Below are 10568 nucleotides of genomic sequence, written 5' to 3' on the forward strand. Positions count from 1 at the left end.
CTCTGAACATTGATATTAAGTTCTCTTAGGGAATATTCTCATCAACAGTGTTTGCCACTACCAAGAAGGATATTTTTTGAGGATTTCTGATGTAGGAAGAGTTCTCCATAAATAGTAAGATTATGTAGACCATTGAATAAATCCATCATTACATTTTTCTTGGACAGGAAGTAGATAGTTGGATAGATTCTGATCTCCAGAAAATAGGGAACTTTCATTGATAAGATTAGAAATCCACTGAAATATTAATTACTTTTGAGTTTCCAGAGAAGTAACCCACACACAATATTTTACAGACCTTACATTGCTATTGTAATAACCACTAATGGCATGTAAGTAGGACTAAATCAATTAACAAACATATGACTAAATGCTTAATAAGTACAAGGCATTGAACTAGACTTTGGGTATAAAAATATAAAAATCAAAAAGTCTGTCCTCAAGCAGCTAATATTCTATTAGGGCTGAAGTGATATGTATATAAAATATACATATATACACATATGTACTTATATATGGATATGTGTATAATGCATATTATGACACAATAATCATAGAAAATAACATATTATAAAAGGGACAAAACCAGAAGCTCAGAGATCAAAAAATTATTTATGAGATGGTTTCATGTGAGAAAAGTTCTGAAGAGAAAAAATGGATTCTAAGTAGCAAAAGTAAGGAGGCAATAAATTCTAACAAACAGAGGAGCATGAAGTTAGTACCCAAATTCAGAAATAGGAGATGAAGCATTCTGGGTCAGAAACAATAGGAAGACCAGTTTGGTGAAAGTATAAAGTGAGAAGAGATATAACGTAAAATAATGCTAGAATTATCAGTTTGGCATAAGTTCTGAAGGGCTTTGAAAGTCAAATAAGGGAGTTTATTTTTGATCTTGAGGGCAATATGGAGCCATTGCATTTCATTGAATAGGGAAATGACATAACAAGACCTGCACTTAAGTAAAATCATATTGACAATTATATATAAAATAAATCAGAAGGGGGGAAAGGAACTTTAAGACCAGAGAGAGAAGATGAATGAACTGTTTCACAAGGTGAAACACCTAGTTAATTCTACATCTGAAATTCAATCCTACAGTTTTTGACTTTCTCAAGCACAGTTTCTCTAGCATATTCTATATGATGATTATACCTTACACTAATTGTTTATTTTTCCTGCTTTCTTATTTTCCCTTTGGCCATTTGAATCCTTCTACTGCTTTGGCCTTTTTTAGTTATGAAACCATTTGCAAGAATAGAAAAGCTCAGCATCTCCCCGTTAAGTTAATTCAGAGTACAATTCATGTTTAAAACATGAAATTGAAATGAGATAACGTATGTGAAAGTGCTTTTTAAACTGTAAAGAGCTATACAAACGTGAGGTATTAAGGTTTTATTCCAAGAGATGATATCAGAAAGTACCAGACCAAGTAACGTAAGTGCAATTACTGAACAAGCATTTGAAACCACTAAATATATTCTGGTTACTCCAAACAAACTTCTTTGCACTGAGATCTTTTTAGAGGCAGTAAGTACTCTTACAAAGAGTTTAACAGAAGGGAATGAAGAATAAAAACTTAGTGATAAATAAATATAAAAAAAACTTTAATAACCTTTCTCAACAAGTATTTACCTGAGGGGACTAGAACAGCTGCAATGTAAATACCTGATTAATAACCTTTATTGAAGTTTTTTAATTTAAATTAAAACCCAATGCAAACTAAGTTGTAAACAAACTAAATTTATATTATATTAATTTTCAGAAGAAGAGGTTTGCAGGTATTTGATACTGACCATATACATGAACTCAATAAAATTATTTTGCCTTTATATCACCCCATGTCAAATATGGCTGCCAACACAAATCAAATATTTCACAAATGACTTTTGATTGCTTGATTTATTTTATTTTATTTTGTTATAAAAATATCATGATTAGTAATGTCTGAAAGAGACATCAATTTTTTCATTTAAAAAATCCAAACAAGTGCACTGTGGGTATCCAACTAGCACATTAGAGCAATTCAAATAGTTTGTTGGGCTTTTTAAGTAAACAAGTAAATTAATTGTCACTTGACACATAGAAGATGGTTACTTAAATGATGAAAACCTTACAGCCCTTTTCTAAAGTTATCCGCTTCCATGAACTATTTAGAAGCAATTCATCTTCTCTGTCAATGTTCATGCCCTATGCAAGATCATATACTTCTCCATTTTTACAAAAAGACTTATTTCCCTAAAACTCTTTCTGCTCCTTCTGCATTTAAAGAGACAATTCTCATTTTTTGACATTGACTATATTTCACCACAATTAATCCTTATATTATAAATATGATAATAAGTTCAAGATGAAAGGATAGATTATCATTTTTCCCTAGCTTCCCTATCAAATACTCATGGATTTCTGTGAAGGATGCAAAAAAGAATGATGCCAGAAACAAAAAATTAAAGATACTGTGCATAGAGTAAGGAGGTTTGGGTTCCAATCTAAACATATTAGCCATGTGATTATGGGGGAATTATTTAATTTCTTTTCTCCTAAGTTTTTTTCTCCTATAAATTCTCCTATAAATTCCAGTTAATATTTTCATAGGTGAAGCATTTTACATAACTGAAAGCAATGGAGAGGAGTAAAATCAGAAGGCATTAGAGATATGCAAAATCCTTTTGTAATTACCATGTCAAATTTGAAACATGCAAATGAAAAAGTAATATGAAGTAATGAATGTTGGAGGGGAAGAGGCAAAATTGGGACATTAATGCATTGCTGGTGAAGTTGTAAATTGATTCAACCATTCTGGATGGTAATTTGGAATTATGCCCAAAGGGTGCTAAAAGACTGCCCTTTGATCCAGGCATACCACTGCTGGGTTTATATCTCAAAGAGATAATAAGGAAAAAGACTTGAAAAAATATTTATAGCCATGCTCTTTGTGGTGGCAAAAATTGGAAAAGGAGGGCATGCCCTTTGATTGGAGAATGGCTTAACAAGTTGTGGTATCTGTTGATGATGGAATACTATTGTGCTCAAAGGAATAATAAAGTGGAGGAATTCCATGGGGACTGAAATGTCCTCCAGGAATTGATGCCAAGTGAAAGGAGCAGAACCAGGAGAACATTATACACAGAGACTGACACACTGTAGTATAATTTAATGTAAAGAACTTCTCTACTAGCAGTGATGCAATGATCCAGGACAATTCTGAGAGACTTATGAGAAAGAAGCTATCCAGATCCAGAGAAAGAACTGTGGGTGTAGAAACACAGAAGAAAAACAACTGCTTGATCACATGGGTCAATGGGAATATGATTGGGGATGTTGACTCTAAATGATCACCCCAGTACAATTATCAATAAAAAGGAAATGGGACATGATTAATGATATATGTAAAACCCAGTGTAATTGTGTGTCAACAACAGGGAATGGTGGAGAGGAAGGGTGGGAAAGAACATGAATCATGTAACCATGGAAAAATATTCTAAATTAATTAATTAAATAAAATATTTCAATTGAAAAAAGTAGTATGTCCATAAGTCCTATCTATCTATCTATCTATCTATCTATCTATCTATCTATCTATCTATCTATCTACCTATCTATCCCAAGATAATAAAAAACAATTACAGGACCTGCTAAGCCAAGTCAATGTGGCCATTTATAATCAGGGACTTCAGTGTGAAGATGGATTCAGAAAATGATAGAGAAACATATGTGGGAAAATGTGGCTCAGGATTGAAAAACAAAAGATACCAATGGCTCATTGTCTGTTCAGAAATGGCAGTCACATATATTTTACTTCTGGAAGAAACAAATGTGTGAGAAAAGGCAACGACTGAGTAACATCACCAAAAAAAATTGGCCTTTTCTTGAGAGAAAGAAATGACTGTGACTGTTCCACTAGAATAAGAAGCATCATATTTAGCTGCCTATGTGCAGTCAGTTTTGTCATACTTAACACAATACAAGCCAACAAGACTATAAAATTTAAAAAAAGATGAGTAACACATATTCCTGCAAAAATTGAACCAATGTACCTCACATCAGTCATCAAAACAAATAGGTTTAAAGTGTCAAAAAACTGACCTAAATAGCAAACACTTTCTAAGTGGAAAGGGAAGAAAAACAGCACTAGTTTAAAATAAAAACTCATTTGTAAAACTCTGTAGAGGATGGGGAAGGAGAATTACAAATAATGACAAAAACACACCAAGAAGTGCAATTGAAAACCAGTGTACAGAAGCTTTGTATGAATCTCAACCAGGTCATATAACCTAAACGAAAATTAAAATCAATGTGGCAGGAAGACAAGCAACAAGAATGTGTTAAGAACAATGGTAAGGAATGAGGATGCAAGAAGTAAGGCAACTCTGAAGGAAAAGTATAGTGGGAAAGAAAAATATGATAAGAAAAATATACACAGGATGTGGAAGTTAGAGATCATAGAGGTAGAGATGATAAGGAAGAGCATTACAAGCATAGTTGACAATAAATAGAAGGGTAGGGACCTTGAAAAGGAAGTCTTTTCTGTGTGAGGCAATTTGGGTTGCTAAAAGTATGGTGGTACCCATAACAGTAATTAGGAACTTTGGGAGTGGTTATATTTATGGGCAAATTTTATGAGTTTATTTTGGATGCTTGGAATTTGAAGTGCTTGTGAGACATTCAGTTTGAAATGCCTATTAGGTATTTAAGCCTTAAAGCATCTGCTGCAGCAATGATTTTGTGAATATTTTAATATACAAAGTATTTTGATCAATGAAAACACAGAGATGATGTTTATCAATGACCACTTAATAACATTAAGCAAAACATCAAACTGGAAGATGATAAAATAAACTTTGCAGAATTTGTCTAAAATCTTACCTTACTACCTTTCTACCTTGTGAGAAAACTTTATCCAATTGTTGGAATTGGGAGACAACGTTATTACATTGTTTGAACCTAACCCTATGAGACTCTTTTTGCTTTTTGGAGACCTTTAACCAAAGATCTGTTATGATGACCAGAATCCAAATCATATCCTAAGACTGATGCAATGAATTTTCTTACAGTTATACATCTCAAGCAATCCCTATGTCTTGAAACAGATCTGAAAATAGATCATCAGAGATCTGTTATTGTTTCCAATGTTCCTTTGATTCCAAAGACACCAGGAGGGGGAACCTCTTTTATCTGATTTCATGTAACTGGAGCTATTCACTCTCTCTCTCCTGTCTTGGAAAGTCCCTAGTTTTCCTTCAATTCGAAATTAGATTACTAATTAGAAAAAATAACAGCAAAATTCCTTTTAAAGAATAAAAGATCAAAAATGGGGAAAAGAATGAATGAAAAATATAAAAGAAGATGGACTAGCAATACTAGATTTTAAATTGTATTATAAAACAGTAATTATTGAAAATATTTGATACTTTCCAAGAAATAAAATAAGTTAGATCAGTGGAATGGGACAGGAATACAATGAAAGTAGTAAAAGATTATAATATAATATAATGCATTTGAAAAAGTATAGATCTAAGTTTGGGGGATAAGAAATTACTATTTGGTTAAAAAAATTCCTGAAACTGGAAAGAAAGCATAAATTTGGCATAGACCAATATCTCACACCATTCACTAACATAAGATCAAAATGGATACATGATCTAGATATAAAAGGAGATATCATAAGTAAATTAGAAGAACAGGGAACATATTACCTATCAGATTTAGAGATAGGAGTAGAATTTATCAGTCAACAAGAGATGGGGAGCATTGCAAAATGTAAAAATGGATAATTTTGAGGACATCAAATTGAAAGGCTTTTGTATTAATATAACACAGTCAAGATTAGAAGAAAAGCAGAACATAGAGAAAAATATAAATAGCTTCTTAGCTACAAGACTCAAATACAAAATATAGAGAAAAGCTTGTCAAATTTATAAGAATAAGAGGCATCCCCCAATTCATAAATGGGCAAAAGATGATATGAAAGGACAATTTAGGATGAAGAAATCAGAGCAATTTATAGGTATAGAAAAAAATGTCCTAAATCACTATTGATTAGAGAAATAGACACCAAAACAATTCTGAGATAACATCTCACACCCAACAGATTGGTGAAAAAGGAAAAAAAGGGCAAAATAAAATGACAATTTTGGAAGGGATGTGGAAAAATGCAAACACTAATACACTGCTGGTGAACCTATGAACTGATCCAACCATTTTGGAAAGCAACTTGGAATAAAACCCCGGGAATTATAAAACTGTATTTTTATATTTATTTATTTTTATATTTATATTTATAAAAAATTATAAAACTTAGATCCAGCAATACTATTGGTGGGTCTGTTTCCCAAGGCCATTAGGGGAACAGGAAAAGAATCTATATATTCCAAGGTATCTTTACAGTGGCAAAGAACTGGAAATTGAGGAGATGCTCATCATCTGGGGAATGACTAAACAATTTGTGGTATATGATTGTGAAGGAATAGTATTGTGCCATAAGAAATGATGAGCAGGTTAATAAAAAAAAAACTCAGAAAGAAATACATGGGATAATGACCAGTGAAATGAGTAGAATCAAGTGAACATCATACATACACAGCTACATATTTAACAGGAAAATAAATTGTAAATGTTCTCTCCAGTGGATGAACAGAAAAATGGAAATATGAAAGACATAATTTATATACACATATGTCTTCCCTGGATGATGCCTTCTATGATGTGGGGAGAATAGGGAGGAACTGAGACACATGTAAATGAGTTATATTAATAAAAAATGAAGCCACATTGCTTCATTTGTCTAGTTAACATTTTTCTATTAATTAATTGGTCTTAGTTGACTATTGGTTTTTAACATATAAAAGTCTGTTGCTTACTGTATTTGGGGTCTAGCCCTAAGCTGAGGAAGGAGCCTAGTTCTGATTCATTAAACATGAATTGTTAAATACATTGTAATGCCCCAGAGCTCAAACCTTTGTTTCTTTAGGCATTTCACCCTTCACTTGCCACAGTATCCATGGGCAAATCACTTCACTTTTTTTTCCTTTGGGTTTCCAAATAAAAAGTCAGGCTTCAAGGTCCCTTTTTTTTGTCAAGGTCTCTTAAACTATGATCCCAAGAAGGATGTCTCATATGGAGGCTCTTGATGAAGAAAGGATTTTTATAGCTGTTGCAATCCTCCAGATGCTTTTATCAGCAAATGTATTGTAGTCATGTGTCAGTCCCCAAGACAGGACCACACATATGCAATTTATTGGCAAAAAGTAGAAGAAAAAAATATCAAAATCTCTCTTATCCAAACTGTGTTGTCATGAAGTTGAATGACCAGTTCATTGAATTAGTCATAGCATGAGCAGGAATTACAGGTGGACAATGCACTGGCTCCTGAATTAAGTAAAAGGAAGAGAACAGAAAGAATCACATTTGGGGAAAAGCAGAGCTTTCAATAATTTCAAGCTTACCCTATAAAGAAAACAAAACATAACAAACCCACAAAAATAAATCTTATTCAAACAAATATCATCCCATTAATTCTATCAGAATTCCTACTTTAAAACACAACAATCTCTGAACAATAGAAACTGCCATGACCCAACATTCAATGGTTGATTCCAGACAGTAGGTTTAAAAGTGACATATGAAGAAAGAATGGTGTAAGGGTATTTCATAAAGCAAATGTAGGATTTTAAAATTAGGCTTTTTGGTTATATAGTGAGACCAAGGATAAGAGATTGCTAGATCAAGATCTCCAGTGAAAATTAAAAAGTCCTAACTCAAGGCCTTTGACACATTGAACTTTGCATTTATTGTAGTTGTAAGACCTATGAGATAATATGGATAATTACATCAGAACATGAGAAAGTACAACTGAATTAAAATTTGGATTAAAAGCATATCCACATTGATGAAAATACAGATATCTTAAAATACTGAAATATGGAAATCTCCAAATTTGAAAGTTCCCTATTTCTGCATATAAACTAATCCTGTTAACATTTTACTCAGATTTTGGGAAACTTGCTACCATTTACTTCAGATAAGCATTGATTCTTCTATAATGACAACTGTAACTTGATGGTGAAATTGAACTGCCAGCCCAATGATTAAAATTTGTTCATGTAAATGCAAAATGAGTTACTCTAGAGTATTTCAAATGCACAGAGGCTCCATGCCATACCATTCATTGAATGTTTAATTGACAATACATTTATATACCTATTTCAATAGAAATATTAATAATTTTAATGTTCTAAGAAAAAAGAACAAAAAACTAAATATGGCTGATCCTCAGGAAAAACATGGATAACAGATGATCCTTTTAAGAGAAATTTGAAAGCGGACTTTGACATTACCATTAAAGAAAAAAGTCTGTTGAACTCGGAGGCAATCAGTTCTTTTGATAATGGTTATAAAAAGTCCTTTTGATATCGTTGGGTCAAAGGTATTTCTCTTTCCATGATATATGTATTTAAGAATCACTTGGATGTTGTTTAAGTTCTTTTGAACATTATTAAAAATTAATGGTTATTCCTGTGATTAAAAATAACAAAATATTCCCTTCCACTGCACCCTCAAATGTATCCTTTCCACCACATTCAATTAGGAAATAAATTTAAGTATAAACTAAAATGATCTGCTAATTTTGATTATGCAGGAAACACTTCCCCCTAAAAAAACTAAGCCTCCTTTTTTAATACTACTCATATCTTGAACTATTATTAATTCATACTCTAGGAATGATAAAACACCAAATTTGAACATAAAGAAAATAATTCTCAATTTTTTTCTGATTTTAGGGGGAAAAACAATTTTTTCTCTTTACTGTATTAAAATTACTGCCTACTAGTTAAGATGTAACTAAACAAATTGCATATTAACATGTTGGAATATTGTTGTATTGTGAGAAAGGACAAGAAAGATTTATTTAGAAAAATCTGAGAAAAAATTTATTTAGAAAAATCACTTCACTCATGTGAAGAGAAGAAAACAGAAGACCACAATGACTTGACGGAAAACAATTTTTAAAACTTAAGAATTCTGAAAAGCAAATTGACTGATCATGACTCCATGATGAAGGATGTCTCTTGGTATTGGACTTGTGATTCAGTATGGCATTTTATGATTAAAAAATGAATAAATTTATTTTGCTTGACTATATTTCTTTGATAGAAGAGAAGACATTTATTATAGTGGTACTATGGTGGGATTACTTGAAATATAGTACTGTGGAAAAAAGTGTAAAAAGAAAATGTTAAGGAAACATTTAAATGTACACAGTGTACAGAATGGAAAGAAATTCAGAAAAAGACTCAAGAAAAGCAATGTTTGTACTATCATTTTAAACTTAGATATATATTATTAAGCTGTAATAGACACATATCATTTATTTACAGTTTTCATTTTTAAAAAAATTCTGTTTCTTTTTATATGGAAAAATTTTGTTAAATTTATAGTAAAAAGGAATTTCATAAGAGAATAAAACAAAAATGTATTAATCAAACAAAATTAGATTTTAGTTTTATATTAAACCATAAGGCTAGTAAATACTTAATCTTGCTTTATATTTAATTGCAAATATTGGTCAAACCTCATACTAATTTTCAAAATTAGTTGTTTCAAGTATTTCATCATATAATTGACTCATTTTATTTAAAGATTATGAAAACATTTCATAATTTACAACTTTGTGTTCCTATATAGGAATAATTGTCTTTTTTCTCTAGGTGGAGGAGCTGGAGGCCTTATATTGTATAAATTTTATGAAGCAATTGCAATGATACAATTTTTTTTTACTTTTTTGCTTTCCTCAAAGTCAATTTTTTGTCAGAATCCTCTCAATAATACTACATGAAATAACATTATTTTTAAACATCCCAATGAACATTGACCTAAAGGGCAATTAAAAGAAAGATGATAGATATGTTATAATATTTAAATTATTTGCTACCCAAAAGTGGCATAAAACACATCACTATAGATACACATTATAAGGATGTGAAGTTAATTTGTCATTAGCAAAAGAAAAGTCTAAATTTCATACTGCATCTATCAGGCATAGTATGTATGTATGTATGTGAACTACTCAATCAGAGCACATTTGTTGCATCCAATCGCTTCTCCATAGAGGACTTATGAAAAAAAAATGGACAAGAATGACAAAGAATGATGGTTTGTACTCTATGTTGTTAAAATACTTATCTTGATGAAATCATAGATACTTGAGATCTTGAAAGAATGTCCTTTTACATATAAAATTCATTATTGATAGGTAAAGATATAATTATGTATATTTACCTATATAAATACATGTATATATTTCTATAGTGATATGCCCATATTGATTATTCATGAATATAAAACATATACATATCTATTATATAACATATTAATATAACATGTACATTGTGTATAGGCATATATTTACATATATTCTCATATTTAGATATGCATATAAGTATTCCTATGTAGATGAATATGTAGATATACAAGTCTCTGTATCTATCATGGGTTTCATATGTAGAAAATATATCAATATATCAATGGATCTTGATTTCATTGGGGATGTGGATTTCCTATCTATCCTTCAA

This window comes from Monodelphis domestica, chromosome 5 (assembly GCF_027887165.1).
Source record: "Monodelphis domestica isolate mMonDom1 chromosome 5, mMonDom1.pri, whole genome shotgun sequence".
NCBI lineage: Eukaryota > Metazoa > Chordata > Mammalia > Didelphimorphia > Didelphidae > Monodelphis > Monodelphis domestica.